The sequence below is a fragment of the Cherax quadricarinatus genome, chromosome 31 (genome assembly GCF_038502225.1).
Source record: "Cherax quadricarinatus isolate ZL_2023a chromosome 31, ASM3850222v1, whole genome shotgun sequence".
Taxonomy (NCBI): domain Eukaryota; kingdom Metazoa; phylum Arthropoda; class Malacostraca; order Decapoda; family Parastacidae; genus Cherax; species Cherax quadricarinatus.
The window spans coordinates 29,089,696-29,095,932 of record NC_091322.1 but is presented as its reverse complement, the minus strand read 5'-3'; the positions used below and the strand labels follow the sequence as shown (position 1 = coordinate 29,095,932).

Genomic DNA, 6,237 nt, shown 5'->3' with positions numbered 1-6,237 from the left:
CCTCCAGGATTAGAGTTCTGGAGAACAGTTCATCAGAGCCAGGTGACAACTCCCACTTGGTACAGGTATACCTCACTAATATGGTAGGTTAGGTTCCAGACTGCTGCAGAAAGAGAATATCGCCTTAAAGTGAATCACAGCCTTTGTCACAGTCTTCGACCAAGGCAGTGTGACCCAAAAAGAAAGAAAATCCCCAAAAGAAAATACTTTCATCATCATTCAACACTTTCACCTCACTCACACATAATCACTGTTTTTGCAGAGGTGCTCAGAACGCAACAGTTTAGAAGCATATTCATATAAAGATACACAACATATCCCTCGAAACTGCCAATATCTCAAACCCCTCCATTAGAGTGCAGGCATTGTACTTCCCATTTCCAGGACTCAAGTCCGGCTATATAAAAACTACTGGTTTCCCTGAATCCCTTCACTAAATATTACCCTGCCCACACTCCAACAGATCGTCAGGTCCCAAATATCATTCGTCTCCATTCACTCCTATCGAACACACTTACGCACGCCTGCTGGAAGTCCAAGTCCCTCGCCCACAAAACCTCCCTTACTCCTTCCTTCCAATCTTTTCGAGGACTACCCCTACCCCGCCTTCCTTTCCCTACAGATTTAAATGCTCTCCCTGTCATTCTACTTAGATCCATTCTCTCTAAATGACCAAGCCACCTCAACAACCCCTCTTCAGCCCTCTGACTACTACTTTTATTAACTCGACACCTTCTCCTAATTTCCACACTCCGAATTTTCTGCATAATATTTACACCACACATTGCCCTTAGACAGGACATCTCCACTGCCTCCAACAGCCTCCTCGCTGCTGCATTTACAACCCAAGCTTCACACCCATATAAGAGTGTTGGTACTACTATACTTTCACACATTCCCTTCTTTGCCTCTATAGATAACGTTTTTTGTCTCCACATATACCTCAACGCACCACTCGCTTTTTTTCCCCTCATCAATTCTATGATTAACCTCATCCTTCATAAATCCATCCGCTGACATGTCAACTCCCAAGTATCCGAAAACATTCACTTCTTCCATACTCCTCCTCCCCAATCTGATATCCAATTTTTCTTTATCTAAATCATTTGATACCCTCATCACCTTACTCTTTTCTATGCTCACTTTCAACTTTCTACCTTTTCACACACTCCCAAACTCGTCCACTAACCTTTGCATTTTTTCTTTTCCAGTGCATATAAGCCTAAAAACAAGTTTACACTATCATTTATGAAGTGTGGAATAGCAGTAGGCCTAAAAAAAAAAAAAATGCAAAAGTAAAAATAAATGTATTTTTTTAAATTGCTGAAAACCATCTTAAGAGCAAGGCAAGTGCTGAAAATAATAAACTTTAAATAAATGGAAAGCATCTTATTAGTGAAGCGCTTTCATAAATATCTTAATCCCAAGAGGTGTGAGATTAAAAGATAAAGAATCTAACAAAGTGGGAGTTGTCAGTTGCTTTTTGCTGATGACACTGCTTTTAGGAGTTTCTGAAGAGAAGTTGCAGAGGTTGGTGGATGAGTTTGGTAAGGTATGTAAAAGAATGAAATTAAAAGTGAACATTGGAAAGAGTAAGCTGATAAGGGAAAACCAAAAAAAATTTAGGTAATGAAAGATTGGATATCAGATTGGAGGGAGGGAGTATAGAGGAAGTGAATGTATTCAGATATTTGAGAGTGGACTTGTTAGTGGATGGGTCTGTGAAAAACAAGGTGAATCAGAATTGATGAGAAAAGGTGAGTGGTGCACTGAGGAGTCTGTGGAGACAAAGAACATTTCCCATGGAAGCAAAAAGGGGAATGTATATGAGAGTATAGTTATACCAATGCTCTTATATGGGTGTGAAGCATGGGTGGTGAATGTTGCAACAAGGAGAAGACTGGAGGCAGTGGAGATGATGTATCTGAGGGCAATGTGTGGTTTGAATATAATGCAGAAAATTTGTAGTTTGGAAATTAGGAGGAGGTGCGGGATTACCAAAACTATTATCCAGAGGGCTGAGGAGGGGTTGTTGAGGTGGTTCGGACATATAGAGAGGATGGAACAAAATAGAATGACTTCGAGAGTATATAAATCTGTAGTAGAGGGAAGGCGGGGTAGGGATCGACCTAGGAAAGGTTGGAGGGAGGGAGTAAAGGAGGTTTTGTGTGCAAGGGGCTTGGACTTTTAGCAAGTTTGCATTACTGTTAGATAGGAGTGAGTGGAGACAGATAGTTTTTATGACTTGACTTGCTTTGGAGTGTCAGCAAAGTAACATTTATGAAGGGATTCAGGGATGCTGGTAAGCCAGACTTCAGTCCTGTAGGTAGGAAGTACAGTGCCAGCACTCTGAAGGAGGGGCATTGATGTTGCAGTTTTTTAACTGTAGTGTAGGTATGCCTCTGGTAAGACCGATGGAGTGAATGATGGTGAGAGCATTTCTTCTTTTTCGGGTCCCCTGTCTTGGTGGGAAATAGCCGATGTGTCAATAAAAATTTATAAATGTTATACCATTATGACATCAAACATCCCTGTCTAAGGATTACCTTTACTGGAAAACAATCTTCCTCTCTCCTACATTCCCTAACCTGAACTTCACTATTCTCATGAAAACTCTCCACTTGCTTTCAATAAACTACCACCATTCACTTGAAACATTTGCCACATTGCTCCCCACTTCATCCTATCATATGCTTTGTCTAAATCCATGAATTCAATGAAAGCTTCCTTTTTTTTTTTTTTCAACAAGTCGGCCGTCTCCCACCGAGGCAGGGTGACCCAAAAAAGAAAGAAAATCCCCAAAAAGAAAATACTTTCATCATCATTCAACACTTCCACCACACTCACACATTATCACTGTTTTTGCAGAGGTGCCCAGAATACAACAGTTTAGAAGTATATACGTATAAAAATACACAATATATCTCTCCAAACTGCCAATATCCCAAACCCCTCCTTTAGAGTGCAGGCATTGTACTTCCCATTTCCAGGACTCAAGTCCGGTTATATAAAATAACCAGTTTCCCTGAATCCCTTCACTAAATATTACCCTGCTCACACTCCAACAGATCGTCAGGTCCCAAATACCATTTGCCTCCATTCACTCCTATCTAACATGCTCACGCACACTTGCTGGAAGTCCAAACCCCTCGCTCACAACACCTCCTTTACCCCCTCCCTCCAACCTTTTCGAGGACGACCCCTACCCTGCCTTCTTTCCCCTACAGATTTATCTTATCTAAATATTGTTCACTTGTTTGCTTTAATGTAAACACTTGGTCTACACATCTCCTACCCTTCCTAAAGTATCTTTGGTCATCTGGAATCCTGCTTTCTGTTTTACTCTCAAGTCTTTCAATAATAACTTAACCATACACTTTACCAGATATTTTCAACAGGCTAATGCCTCGTATAATTTTTACACTTTTATCCCCCTTTCCTTTATACAGAGGAACTATGCACACATATGTACACTAGTACATATAAACATACACACACACACACACACACAGAAGAATCTTAATTACTAGTTATATCAGATCACTTTCTAGTTGTAGCTACACTGAGAGTAAAAGGTAGATGGGATACAAGGAGAATAGAAGCATCAGGGAAGAGAGAGGTGAAGGTTTATAAACTAAAAGAGGAGGCAGTTAGGGTAAGATATAAACAGCTATTGGAGGATAGATGGGCTAATGAGAGCATAGGCAATGGGGTCGAAGAGGTATGGGGTAGGTTTAAAAATGTAGTGCTAGAGTGTTCAGCAGAAGTTTGTGGTTACAGGAAAGTGGGTGCAGGAGGGAAGAGGAGCGATTGGTGGAATGATGATGTAAAGAGAGAGTAGTAAGGGAGAAAAAGTTAGCATATGAGAAGTTTTTACAAAGTAGAAGTGATGCAAGGAGGGAAGAGTATATGGAGAAAAAGAGAGAGGTTAAGAGAGTGGTGAAGCAATGTAAAAAGAGAGCAAATGAGAGAGTGGGTGAGATGTTATCAACAAATTTTGTTGAAAATAAGAAAAAGTTTTGGAGTGAGATTAACAAGTTAAGAAAGCCTAGAGAACAAATGGATTTGTCAGTTAAAAATAGGAGAGGAGAGTTATTAAATGGAGAGTTAGAGGTATTGGGAAGATGGAGGGAATATTTTGAGGAATTGTTAAATGTTGATGAAGATAGGGAAGCTGTGATTTCGTGTATAGGGCAAGGAGGAATAACATCTTGTAGGAGTGAGGAAGAGCCAGTTGTGAGTGTGGGGGAAGTTCGTGAGGCAGCAGGTAAAATGAAAGGGGGTAAGGCAGCCGGGATTGATGGGATAAAGATAGAAATGTTAAAAGCAGGTGGGGATCTAGTTTTGGAGTGGTTGGTGCAATTATTTAATAAATGTATGGAAGAGGGTAAGGTACCTAGGGATTGGCAGAGAGCATGCATAGTTCCTTTGTATAAAGGCAAAGGGGATAAAAGAGAGTGCAAAAATTATAGGGGGATAAGTCTGTTGAGTATACCTGGTAAAGTGTATGGTAGAGTTATAATTGAAAGAATTAAGAGTAAGACGGAGAATAGGATAGCAGATGAACAAGGAGGCTTTAGGAAAGGTAGGGGGTGTGTGGACCAGGTGTTTACAGTGAAACATATAAGTGAACAGTATTTAGATAAGGCTAAAGAGGTCTTTGTGGCATATATGGATTTGGAAAAGGCGTATGACAGGGTGGATAGGGGGGCAATGTGGCAGATGTTGCAAGTGTATGGTGTAGGAGGTAGGTTACTGAAAGCAGTGAAGAGTTTTTACGAGGATAGTGAGGCTCAAGTTAGAGTATGTAGGAAAGAGGGAAATTTTTTCCCAGTAAAAGTAGGCCTTAGACAAGGATGTGTGATGTCACCATGGTTGTTTAATATATTTATAGATGGGGTTGTAAGAGAAGTAAATGCGAGGGTCTTGGCAAGAGGCGTGGAGTTAAAAGATAAAGAATCACACACAAAGTGGGAGTTGTCACAGCTGCTCTTTGCTGATGACACTGTGCTCTTGGGAGATTCTGAAGAGAAGTTGCAGAGATTGGTGGATGAATTTGGTAGGGTGTGCAAAAGAAGAAAATTAAAGGTGAATACAGGAAAGAGTAAGGTTATGAGGATAACAAAAAGATTAGGTGATGAAAGATTGGATATCAGATTGGAGGGAGAGAGTATGGAGGAGGTGAACGTATTCAGATATTTGGGAGTGGACGTGTCAGCGGATGGGTCTATGAAAGATGAGGTGAATCATAGAATTGATGAGGGAAAAAGAGTGAGTGGTGCACTTAGGAGTCTGTGGAGACAAAGAACTTTGTCCTTGGAGGCAAAGAGGGGAATGTATGAGAGTATAGTTTTACCAACGCTCTTATATGGGTGTGAAGCGTGGGTGATGAATGTTGCAGCGAGGAGAAGGCTGGAGGCAGTGGAGATGTCATGTCTGAGGGCAATGTGTGGTGTGAATATAATGCAGAGAATTCGTAGTTTGGAAGTTAGGAGGAGGTGCGGGATTACCAAAACTGTTGTCCAGAGGGCTGAGGAAGGGTTGTTGAGGTGGTTCGGACATGTAGAGAGAATGGAGCGAAACAGAATGACTTCAAGAGTGTATCAGTCTGTAGTGGAAGGAAGGCGGGGTAGGGGTCGGCCTAGGAAAGGTTGGAGGGAGGGGGTAAAGGAGGTTTTGTGTGCGAGGGGCTTGGACTTCCAGCAGGCATGCATGAGCGTGTTTGATAGGAGTGAATGGAGACAAATGGTTTTTAATACTTGACGTGCTGTTGGAGTGTGAGCAAAGTAACATTTATGAAGGGATTCAGGGAAACCGGCAGGCCGGACTTGAATCCTGGAGATGGGAAGTACAGTGCCTGCACTCTGAAGGAGGGGTGTCAATGTTGCAGTTTAAAAACTGTAGTGTAAAGCACCCTTCTGGCAAGACAGTGATGGAGTGAATGATGGTGAAAGTTTCTTTTTCGGGCCACCCTGCCTTGGTGGGAATCGGCCAGTGTGATAATAATAAATAATAATAATAACTACAGTTCATTGGCTAATGAATGTCCTGAGCTGTACACAGGTATCTTTTTCTACAGTGATAAAATTTTTATCCTGCTTACTGTTCATTCACTTGTCATTAGCATGTATAAATTCTTTTTCAACTCATGTGTGCTATTAAATCAAAGGAAATATTTTTATTATTTATTAACACATTGGCCATCTCCCACCAAGGCAGGGTGGCCTGAAAAAGAAA

The 6,237-nt window shown here is 41.2% G+C and overlaps 1 protein-coding gene across 10 annotated transcripts in view; it reads left to right on the top strand.

Moving 5' to 3' along the window:
* The window catches only part of LOC128698933 (uncharacterized), a 122,885-nt gene that overhangs the window by 95,990 nt on the left and 20,658 nt on the right, over window positions 1–6,237 (top strand). The gene's annotated exons all lie outside the window — the stretch shown is intronic.